Genomic DNA, 13,146 nt, shown 5'->3' with positions numbered 1-13,146 from the left:
GAGGCTGTAAATCTTTACAGGAGCAGAGAGCCTCATCTTTCTCCTGCAAACAGCTGGTAGTTTCGAACTGCTGACCTTGCGGCTCAAAGCCTGATTCCTAACCACTACGCTACCAGAGTTTCTGGTCTTTGTTGTAAACATACGCATATTACCCTATCACAGACAGCGTTGTACCTCAAGACACACCTAAAATGTTCTTTCTATTGATTAATGCATTTCTATTCTTCTTCTATTTGCCATTCTGGCATAGTTAACCATTTGTTTTTCAGAAATAGAATGTCCCATACCAGTCCATTTAAGCTCACTAATGCCAAGGATATCAAGGTTTATGTGCTCCATTTTATTTTTGACAGTTTCCAATTTTCCTAGATTCATACTTGGTACATTCCATGTTCTGATTATCAGTAGATATGTGTGCCTGTTTCTCTTCATTTTGAGTTGTGCCCCATCAGTAAATGAAGATCAAAGGCTTATTCCAGTTGCATCATCGGTCAACTCTATTCTGAGTTGTTGCTCTTCTACAGTCATACTTTGAGTTCCTTCCAACCTAAGGGGCTCATCTTCTGGGGACTATATCTGACGGTATTCTAGTGCTCTTCATCATATTTCAATGTTCAGTATTCTTGTGCTGAAAGTGTTCCAATGCTATTCATAAGGTTTTCAATCGCTAAATATTTGGATGTAATCTGTCTCTCATTCTTCCTTGTCTGCCTTTATCTGAAGCTCAGCTGAAACCTGTTCATCCTTCGTGACCTTGCTGGTATTTAAAATCCCTGTGGCATAGCTTCCAGAATCTCAGTAACACGCAACACATCATAGTGTGACAAAACGACAGACGTGAAGTAGATATTTTCCCAAATATACCTGAGGCTTGAATTTTTTCTTCAGTTCTTTCAGCTTGAAAAATGCTAAGTGTGCTCTTTCCTTTTAGTTTTCTAACTCCAGAACTTTGTACTATTATTACAATACTTTGTCTTCTTGAGGAGTCCTTTATGTTGTCTGTTCAGGTTTTTTTTTTTTTTACTTTTATAATTTCTTCCAGTCTTCTTAGTGTTTTTACATTCAAGGCCAAACTTCATGTTTTTTTCTAACATCCACTTTGGTCTTTTCCTCTTTTTTCCTGTCTTTTTAATGACCTTTTGCTTTTTTCATGCCTGATGTTCTTGATGCTGTCCCACAAAAATTCTGGTCTTTGTTCATTTGTGTCTAATGCATTAATTCTGTTCTTGAGAAGGTCTATAAATTCAGGTAAGATATGCTCAAGGTCATATTTTGCTCTCATGGAGTTTTAACTGGACAGTGAATAAGGAAGACCATAGAAGAATTGATACTTTTGAGTTATGGTGTTGGAGGAGAATATTGCAAGTGTCATGGGCTGCCAAAAGAACCAACAGGTCTGTGTTGGAAGAAGTGCAGCCAGAGTGCACCTTGAAGGCCAGGATGGCCAAACTTTGTCTCTCATACTTCGGACATAGTATCAGGAGGGACCAGTCGCTGAGAAGGTTATCATGTTTGGTAAGGTGAAGGGTCAGAGAAAAAGAAGAAGACCCCTAGCAAGATGGATTGGCAGAGTGAGACTGTGAATGGGCTCAAGTGTGGCAGCAATTGTGAGGTTGGCTCAGGACATGGCAGTGTTTTGTTCTGTTGTGCAAAGGGTTGTTATGAGTCGGTACCAACTCGATGGCACCTAACAACAACAACAAAAAATCCTTAGCCTGGTGTGGCTCTATTGTCTAATGTGCTGGACTGCAAAGTCAGTTTGAACCACAAGGTTGGCAGTTCAAGCTCACCAGCAGATCCTTTGAATTACAGGATCACAATGGGTCGGAACCAACTCGATGGCACTTAACATCAACGACAATAACAACAACCCTCTAGGTAGTAACTTTTCCTTTCTTCCCCTCTTACCTCTGGTAACCATCAAATAATATCTCTTTTACTGTGAAAATCTTATTAGTCTCATATAGTATTTGTCCTTTTGTGATTGATTAATTTCACCCAGCTTGATATTCTCTAGGTTCATCGATGTTATGAGGTCAACTCAGGAATATATAAATGCACACCACCACATGAATATGCACAACTACGTTCATCCTGGTGTGGTGCTGTGAGTTAATATACTGGACTGCAAGGTGGGTTTAAACTGCAAGGTTGGTGGTTCAAGATCTTTGGAAGCTATACAAGGTTGCTTGAGTTGGAACTGACTCAATGACACTTAACAACAACATCAACATGTTCTTGCAGCACTAATTACAATAGCAAAATGATGTAAGCAATCTAAATGCATATCAGTGGAAGAACAGATAAACAAACTTTGATACATATAAATAATGGAATAATGGCAATTTTAAAGTATAATGTTGAATCTCTAAAACACTTTATAACATGGATGATTACATCGTTTTTTTGAAGGGATGCTAGCAAGACTAAGGTAAGTATGTTACTGGAAAAAGTTGTCTGTAGCCACAGAGACGTGATGAAATACATTTTGTGTGGTATAAACTCATTCATGTATGAACTAGTAGCAATGCTTTTTTTTTTTTAACGTATTATATACTTTATATATATATACACACAGAGAGATAGAACTTTATCTCAAGGAAATAGCGTACAAGACTATAGAGTCTGGCAAATCCCAGTCTGTGGATCAGGCTGGTTGTTGTTGCTGCTGTTAAGTGTCATCAAGTTGATTTCAACTCATAGTGACTGTGGATAGGGTTTCTGAGGAGCAGCTGGTGAGTTTGAACTGCTGACCTTGCAGTTCAAACTGACCTTATGGTCCAGTACTTTTCCTACAAATCCAAGACCAGTAGGTTAGATGTCAGGCTACTGATTCATGGGCTAAGAAGGCTGATAAATCCAAGATAGGTAGGTAAGATGGCAGGCTTCTGGTTTACAGACTATGAAAACTGATGAATCCCAAGAATTAGAAGTCAGAGTATGATTGATTGGATGCAGGAGCCAAAGTAAACTACAGAGCTTAGCCAGCTGTTGATCACAACATATATATCAACATATCAATATGTATCTATCACTACATATATAATCAATATCTATCTATCACTGTCTATACATCAACTGTTGGCTAAGCTTTGTAGTTTACTTTGGTTCCTACATCCAATTAATAATGTTCTGACTTCTAGTTCTTCTAGTTCTTGGGATCCATTAGTTTTCATAGTCTGTAATCCAGAAGCCTGCCATCTTATCTGCCTATCTTGGTATAAGTAGCTCTGGTAGCATAGTGGTTATGAATCAGGCTGCTAATTCCATGGTCAGCAATTCAAAACTACCAGCTGTTCCGTGGGAGAAAGGTGAAGCTTTTTGATCCTATAAAGATTTACAGCCTCAGAAACCCTGTACAGGCCGCTATGAGTCGGAACCGACTCCACAGCACATAGCAACAACAACAACAACAACATATATAATACAGGACACATTGTTGAGGAAACTCCCCTTGCAGCTGATTGGTTTATCACATCAGATACATTATGGGGATGATTACATAACAGCCAAACCAGATCATTACACAATTGTAAAACCACTAAAAATCATGGCCCTACCAAGTTGACAATCTTACCTGTCATAGTTACTTGAAAGCCAAGCTATATTATTGTCCATATTTCTCATAACCTAACATTACTATTAAGTCCCTTCCAACTCCTAGTGATGCTATAGAGCAGTATAAAATTATCCCACAAGGGTTTTCTAGATTGTAATTTTTATGGAGGCAGATTGCTACAATTTTCTTCTGCGGAGCAGATGGTTCCAATAACTGGCCTTTGGTTAGCAGTTGAACACTTAAGCACTACACTATCTGGGCTCCTGTCTCTTGAACTGTGAGGCTGGAGGTCTGCACATAACAATTAGTAGAACTATAAAATTATTTCTGTGCACTGGTAGACAGCTATATCACAACTCCTTCTATGTCATATTGGCTTGAAAGGAAATAGAGAGTTTCAAGGGATGGGGATGTGAGTGGAGTAAATTTTTCTAGTGCAAGACTCTGATGTATGTCACTCCTGCAGTGAAATTGCTCGTGCTTTTAATGGTGTGTCTAGCCATGCCTCCAACCATGGTACACAATGGAGGAGTATTTTCTTAGGTTCATTCATCCTGGTAGGGTTGTTGATTTAATTCTCAGCATCTGTCCAGGGTCTCTGCATCTGTCTTACTATACATCCCAACAGTCCATTTGTGTATAACACTAACTATAGCTAATATGCATTATAACTATTGTCAGGCAGTATTTATTTGTGTGTGAGCGAGAGTGTTCCTTCATTTACTTGAGGTACTTCTATTCAGGAGTGGTTTACATTGCAGGACTATGAATTTGTTATTTGCTCACAAAGCCATCTTGCTTAGGCCCTACTCCATGTAATGGACAGCTAAGCCCAGACATCAGTGCTCCTCTGAGATTTTATTAGAGTCCAGTACTCTCCCCATTTCAGTAATCTATTCTTGGCTATTTTCCCCGAGTTTCTTTCTCTGATTGTTACTATTTCTCTAATTTGTGCTTGCTCCTGACTTTGCTTTGGAGCCACACAACTGGCATTAGAATCTGCCACTGTAAAAGTAGCCAAATAGATTATTAATTTTCCTTAAGAATCCTCAGCATCCTTTGGACCAAAATGTACCTTTAGTTAACATTCATAAGTAGAAAAACATAATACTAAGTTTACTTTCCCACATTTTTCTTGTAAATTCTTTTCTAGTAAAGGCAACGGAACAGAACTGAAAATAGGAACTCTGTTTTGTATTTAACTTCCTCTACTATCACCTGTCATTGATCCATGCCAACTTTTTAATTTGAACCAAATGGTGGAAGGTAATAACTCACTGCTCTATCTTCCCAAGCAGTCAATCTAGTTTACTACTTCTTCCCAAATTCACAAAAAAAGAGAAGATGTTTTCACTACAAATGGAATCTTAGAGTTCAGTTGATAGAGTGAACTCACAAAAATTAGAAGAGAAGGAGCTTGTAATAGATTATCAAACTTCATGTAGTTATTAGCTTGAGTTTGGAACTAGAATACAAATAGACCTCTATATTATATGGCAAAGTGTGTCATCCTTTTTAATGACCTGAAAATAATTACATGTAATATCTGTCATATATTTTTTGTGTGTGTGTGTGAATTACTTCAGTTGTGGTTGAGAATTACATATTATATTTTAGGTGATTCTGTTGCCCTTGAATTATGGTATTGGCAAAGAATATTAAATATACCATGAACTGTCAGAAGAATGAACAAATCTGTGTTGGAAGAGTGCTCTTTAAACACAAGGATGGTGGAACTTTGTCTCATGTAACTTGTTTTTGTTTTTTATCATAATTTTTGGTTTTTAAAAGATTTTATTTTGGATTGAGTGAAAGTTTACAGGGCAGATCATCAGTTTTATATTCAACAAATCATACACCTTGCTTCATTACAATGATTATAATCCCCTCCATGTACCATCAGTTAACAGTATTTCTCTCTATTCACTTTAGCTCTTTTTTGTTGTTGTTGTTAATTTAAATACTCAGGCATATATAATAATTGACACCACCAAAGGGCACATTCTGCAAGTCTGCCTCCTGGCCACCAGATCTTAGTCCCTCTCTTCCCATGAATCTAGAGTCCTCAGCTGCTCCCCCTCTCCATGTCCCCATCTCTGCCTCTAAATCTGGTATCGCTGCTTCTCTACATAAGGTCTCACATTCCACTTGTGCTCTTCTCCATTTATTTCTGGGCTGTAAGGTTAACTACTTCCCTATTTTTGTTACAAAACTTCTACTTTTACAATTGTGACAATCATAATTAGTCATGATAACAATTACTCCCTATTAAATGATAAGAGTCTTACCCCATCTCTCTTTTTTTTAAATGTTGTATTGTGAATTATGTGGCAGTTTACATGGGAGAACATTAGCTTTACATTCATCCTGTCGTATATCACTTCATTGCCATGGTTACAGTCCCCTCCATGCATCATCCACCAACCAAAGGGTATACCCTGCAAGCCTGCCCCACCTCCCCAATCATCAGTACTCAGCCCCTCTCCCTCTCTGGGTCTAAAGTCCCCAGCAGTTCCATCTCTCCACGTCATCATCTGTGCCTACATCTCTGGCATCACTACTTCTCTGGGTAGGGTCTCGCTCTCTGCTCTTGATGGTCCCAGGGACCTCCGATCCTAGACTGCAAAGTCAGTCACTCCCCTCCTTTAGCTACAAAACATTTACCTTTATACTTCCAACCCTCACAGTCAGTCCTGATAACAAGTATTCACTATTGTATCACAAGAGACCTATCCGCATCTCATTTCATCAGCCCCCATTACCCCCATTTCTTTTAACCAGACCCATCTTGACAAGATGAAACTATTCAGTGGGGACGCTTCTTCCCCCACACACTCTTAAACTAAACTCCCTATTGAAACCTTGTAAGCTTTTCACTTCTTGGTTTTATTGCCCCCTTATTTTAGGTAGTCATTGTCTAAGTTGCCCATTCCTATCTACCCTGTGTACAGAGGAGATATCGTTGATACTTAATGTGAAGACCCTTCCCTGTCTGCTGGTATTTAAAGTTACTATCTCCATTAGTATAGGTCAAGTTCATCAAATTGTAGCAATTTACTCAAGTTTCCTTTATCAAAAAATGTTTTGTTCTTTTTTTATCATCCTTTACTTGAGGTCTGATTATCAAGTCATCGAAGCTAGGTCAAATGGGTACTATCGGCATCTCTGGGTGTTCTTGTGCACCTCCTCTCATTCTATATCAGCTGGATGCTTCACTCTCAGCTCTAGCCCTCTGTGGCTATGTCCTTGTCCATGGGTTCAGGAGTCCCCAGTTCTCACCACACTTAGGACCAACCAGCCCTTCCCCTTCTCTCTCTCATCTCCAGGTCAACGGGAATCTATGGACCATGGCTGAACTCAGTCCATTTCTTCATTGCTGCCCTTCCCTTCTGTCACTCACCAGGAGACCAATGTGCTCGTCAGCAAGCTTACATGCCTGCTCATGTGTTCCATTTGAGTTTTAGTCTTAGAGTGGGTTTGTCCTGAAGGAACTTGATTGCTTGCCTTGATGGCTTCCCAGTGAACAACTTGCTTAGTCTTGTAGTAGCCAGTCATACTGCCATTTTTGTTTGGAGTTTTTCCTGATGATCTTTCTTTGAAGATGTATCTTCTTTTGCTCTAACTGTTCCAGGCTAGTCATCTTATGTACTTTGGATGTATCATTCAGAAAGACCAGTTTCTGGAGACAGACATATGTTTAGTAAAGTAGAAGGTCAGCAAAAAATGAGGAAAACCCTCAGTCAATTAGTGGAATGACACAGTGGCCACAACAATAGATTCAAGCATAACAATTACTGTGAGGAAGGCACAGGGCCTGGCAGTGTGTCATTCTGTTGTACATTGGGCCTCTTTGAATTAGAACTGACTTGATAGTCTCTAAGGAGAACAACAATAACATTAGCTCATTTCAGGTGTTTCATATTATGTTTTGCTATATAAAGCAAGGAGCTCTGGTAGCGTAGTGGTTACGAATCAGGCTGCGAACCTTAAGATCAGCGGTTCGAAACTACCAGCTGTTCCACGGGAGAAAGATGAGGCTTTCTACTCCCGTAAGGATTTACACCCTCGGAAACCCTGTACAGGGTCGCTATGGGTCGGAACTGACTCGACGGCACTTAACAACAACAACAACATAATATAAAGCATCTTGAAACACTAAAAGAAAATTTATGTTATGAAAAAAACTATGCATGCATTTCACTTTTTTTTTTTTTTTTTGCATATTATTTATAACATGTCTGAACAGGATCTCATTTGAGGCACAAAGGAATACAAAGCATCAGTTTGGAAAAAAAAAAAAAATAGCCCCTATCAGAGCAGTATAAATTCTGCTAAAATTGAAGCTAGAACTAATATCCAAGTTAAAGTGGAAGAATAATAGAATTACTGATACTTTATAAAATATTTATTGGGACAATTCAGTTTACAAAGAAATCTGTAATTTACAAGTAGCTCATTTTAGGAAGGGACAAAACAATTTTGAAGATGAAGCCTACAGGAGCACCCCGTCCACATCAATTTGTGAAGAAAAAATTAATCTTGTCCATGCCCTAATTGACAGGAGCTCTGGTAGCATAGTGGTTACGAATTGGCCTACGAACCGCAAGGTCAGCAGTTTGAAACTACCAGCTGCTCCACGGGAGAAAGATGAGGCTTTCTGCTCTCGTAAAGATTTACAGCCTCGGAAACCCTGTGCAGGGTCGTTATGGGTAGGAACTGACTCCATGGCACATAACAACAACATGCCCTAATTGAAGGGGGACCAACAATTAACAGCAGGAACAAGAGCCAATGCCATCAACTTCTCAATTGGTTCAGCTTACAAATGTCTGACTGAAATGTTGAAGTTAAACAAATGTTCTACTCAATGGATGCCAAAACTGTTGTGCCTAGATTAGCTACAGACAAGAACAGAGCTTTCAATGGAAATTTTAAACAAGAGGAATCAAGATCCTGAAGCATTTCTTCAAAGAATTATAACTGGAAATGAAACATGGCTTTACCAGTATGATCCTGAAGAAAAAGCACCATCAAAGCAATGACTATCAAGAGGTGGGAGTGGTCTAGTCACAGCAAAAAGAGACCGGTCAAGAGCAAAGATAATGACCACAATTTTTGAGATGATCAGTGTATTTTTCCTTATTGACTTTATGGAGCGCAAAAGAATGATAACATCTGCTTATTATGAGAGTGTTTTGAGAATGTTAGTGAAAGCTTTAGCAGAAAGACATCCAGGAAAGCTTTAGCAGAGTCCTCTACCGCAATAATGTTCCTGCTCATTCCTCTTATCAAACAAGGGCAATTGGTGGAGAGTTTTGCTGGGAAATCATTAGGCATCCACCTTACAGTCCTGATTTAGCTCTTTTGGACCTCTCTTCCTAAATTTAAAATTCTTTAAAGGGCACCCATTTTTCTTCACTTTGTAATGTAACATTGATATATTTAAATTCCTAGGACCCTAAATTCTGTAGGGAGTGACTAAATAACTGACTTGATTGCTTAAAAAGTGTCTTGGCCTTGATAATTTATAGTGAGGAATAGAGTTTATATTTTTCATTTTATCTTTGAATTCTGTTGTTTCAAGGATTTTTGAAGCCCCCTCATACTTGACATACACATTTGATTTCTAGAAGCAAAGTGTTTTCTTTTTCATATCTTGGTGGAATCAGTGGAGTCCCTGGGGGGCACAAATAGTTAAACTTTGATTGTTGTTGTTAAGTGCCCTTGAGTCAGTTCCGACTCATAACAAACCTTATAGGGCCTCGGAGCAGTAGTTGGTGAGATTGAACTGCCAACCTTGCAGTTCAAACTGACCTTGTAGTCCAGAGCCTTAACCCACAGTGCCACACCATTATTAGCCAAAAGTTTGGTAATTAGAATCCATAGAAGACAGCCCTGGCTGCCTTTTTTAGGGTCACAGCCTTAAAAACCATATGAAATAGTTCTACTCTGAACTTTTGGGGTCTCTGGGAGTTGAAAAAAAAATCATTGATGACTAATAACAGCAGCAGTGGAATCAGTAAGAAAAAATGTTTTTTTAATTTCAAAATTGGAGAAGAGTCTATAAAATACTCATAACTCCAAGTTTGATACAACAGATATTGGAATGAATAGAAGGAAAGGTTATGATTTTAACAAAACATAAAGGTATCTTATCTGAGAACAAAAGTCTCTTCCACTGACTAGGTGACACACTTTAATGCTCTGCTTTTAGAAAATCTTTCAAAATGCCTTCTTATTACCTAAGCTGGATATGCTCATTCATGTATGCCAAGAAATTTAGAAGACAGTTATTTGGCCAACCTACTGGAAGAAACCCTTATTTGTGCCTATTCTGAAGAAAAATGACCCAACTGAATGTGGAAATCACCAAACAATGTCATTAACATCACATGTAAGTAAAATTTGCTCAAGATAATTAAAAAACAATTGTGGCAATACTTTAACAGGGAGCTATCCAAAATTCAAACAATTCAAAAGAGGATATGGATTGACTGATACTATTGTTGATATCAGATGGATCTTGGCTAAAAGCAGGAAATACCAGAAGAATGTTTAGTTGTGCTTTATTGATTATTCAAAGGCATTTAATTGTGTGGATCATAACAAACTATGAATAAAACAATGAGTGTCCAGAACATTCGGTGCTCCTGAGGAACCTGTGCATAGACTAAGAAGCAGTCATTTGAACAGAACAAGGGGATACTGAATGGTTTAAAATCAAGAACATTTTGTGCCTGGGTTGCGTCCTTTCACCATCCTCACTCAATTTGAATGCTGAGCAAATACTCCAAGAAGCTGGGTTATATAAAGAATAACATGACATCAGATGGAATCAGTGTAGGAAGAGTCATTAACAACCTGCGATATACAGAAAACAAATCCGTACTAGCTGGAAGTGAAAAGGGCTTAAAATGCTTAGTGTTGAAGATAAAATACTGCAATCTTCAGTATGGATTGCACCTCAATATAAAGAAAATTAAAATCCTCACACCTGGAACAATAAATAACATCATGACAAATGGAGAAAAGTTTGAAAATTTCAAATAGTTCATTTTGCTTGGTGTGACAACAACTGCTCATGCAAGTAGCAGTCAAATCAAACAATGTTTTGCATCAGGCAAATCTGCCATAAAAGACTCATGTCATGTATTTTCAATTGTCTCATATGCATCTGAAATGTGGTCAGTGAGTAAAGAAGACTACAGAGAATTAATGTTTTAGGATTATGGTATTAGAAAAGAATATTGAAAGTACCTTGGAATGCCAGAAGAAAAAACAAATCTGTATTGGAATTACAACCAGAATACTTCTTAGAAGCAAGGATGGTGAGACTTTGTCCTTTATACTTTGGACATGTTGTCAGGAAGAATCAGTACCTGGAGAAGGACAATGAAAAAAAGGAAAACCGTCAGTGACATGAATTGGCACAATGGCCGCAACAATGGGCTCCAATATAGCAACATTATGGGGATATCGCAGGACTGAGCAGTGTTTTGTCCTGTTGTGCATAGGGTTGCTAAGAGTAGTAACCAGCTCAATGGTACATAACAGCAGTCTCCCAGGCAGCAGGCAATATGTTTCAGTATCCAACGCTTATCACCCATCATCATATTAGCAGACATGTAACAAAGAAAAGCAGACATAAAATGTTTTTTTATTGTCTGTAATTAAAATTTTGAAACACCCTCAACACAGGATAGCTGTGAGTGAGGGAGGCCAATCAGAATTATTCCTTTAGACACCTAAAAATAGAAAGAGATGCTGAAGCCAACTGAAGGAGACATACTTAAAGAGACACTGAGATGGTACCATAGGATCAGCAATGGATTGTGAACCACAAGGCCAGTATTTCAAACCCACCAGCTCTCCTTGGAAACCCTATACAGGGTGGTCATGAGTTGGAACCGAATTGACGGCACTTATCAACAGTAACAAAGTCAAAGTTACTACACAGAGTTGCCATTGGAAAACTCATTGAAAACAACAGCACAATAATTTGAAAAGGGTCAGTGGAAAAGCTGCAATTTAACAATAACAAAAATATATAAATCATTTTTAAAGGAAATGTCAATGACAATAATCATTAAAACTCATGCTTAATTTCAGAACAAAGCTTTCCCTGTCAGAATCCCCAGCTCCAGAGCAATTAGTAAGCAAACATGTAGACAGATGTCTTCTAAATCCACCCAGTGTCTTAAAAGCTATTCTTAATAGTAGTCCCATTTCATAATATACCAAGTCCCAGTAAAATCAGAGCCAAGGAAGAAAGAGTGAACAGTGCATTTGGACTGTCAGCCATATGTACATTTACAAGAACACAATACTTGTACTCCAGACCATTGTAATATTACCCCAACATTTGTCAAAAAAATGATACTTAAAAGCTAAGTGGCATGATTATCCAAGGAATATGAGTACAGGTTGTTTCTGTCGTTGTCAAGTGCCATCGAGTTGGTTCCAATTTATAGCAACCCTGTACAGGGTTTCTGAAGAGCAGCTGGTGAGTTTGAACCGCAGACCTTGCATTTTAAACTAACCTTACAGTCTAGTGCTTATCTTGCAATCCCACACCAGGACTCCATGGGTAAAGGTACTTATCAATATAAATACTTTTTAAAATCAGACTTCACTGCTGAGCATAGAAAAAAATAATTCAATGCCATCAAGTTGATTCTGACACATAGGGACACTGTATAGAGTTTCCTAGGCTATACATTTTTTCAGGAACAAGGTGGAACCACTGGTGAGTTTGAACCACAGATCTTGTGGTTAGTATACTAATGCTTATTCTACAGTGCCACCAGGGGTCCTAGGATCAGGAAATTGTATGGTGTACAATTCATATTGCCATCAAGAAATATTTATGCAATTTCAAAAATTCTATAGTTAAAAATATGGTTAGCTTTTGCTACACTGTAATTCTGATCTTCACATTTTTCTAACATTCACATGTATTCTTTCATTCACAATCATCTTCCCATGGATTCAAATTTATGAGAACCCATGTATGTCAGAACAGAAGTGTGCTCCATAAGGTTTTCAGTGTTGGCTTTTTTTTTTAATGTTTTATTGTGAATTATATGGTAGTTTACATGAGAGAACTTTAGTTTCATATTCATTCCATCGTACATCATCTCATTGCCATGGTTCCAATCCCCTCCATGCATCATCAACCACCCAAAGGGTATATCCCAGAAAACTGCCTCCTATACTTCCCTCTCCTCCCCCCAGTTTTCGGCCCACAGTCCCTTTCCCTCTCTGGATCCAAAGTCCCCAGCCGCTTCATTTCTCCATGTCATCATCTCTATCTCCATCTCAGGCATCTCTGTTTCTGGGTTGGGTCCCACTCTCGGCTCTTATCCGTTGATGGTCCCAGATAACTCCGCTCCTAGACTGTAGAATTAATCACTTCCTTCCTTGTACCAAAATGTCTACCTTTGCATTTCCAACCCTCATAATCCATCCTGATAAGCATTATTCACTACAGTATCACGAGTTCCCCATCTGTATTTCCTTTCATCCGCTCCGCCCAGACAGATTGAATAGTACCCACTGGAGATTCTGCCTTCCTCCATGCTCCCTAG

This window comes from Chrysochloris asiatica, unplaced genomic scaffold (genome assembly GCF_000296735.1).
Source record: "Chrysochloris asiatica unplaced genomic scaffold, ChrAsi1.0 scaffold00235, whole genome shotgun sequence".
In the NCBI taxonomy this organism is placed as follows: Eukaryota; Metazoa; Chordata; class Mammalia; order Afrosoricida; family Chrysochloridae; genus Chrysochloris; species Chrysochloris asiatica.
This window is presented reverse-complemented; position numbering follows the sequence as displayed.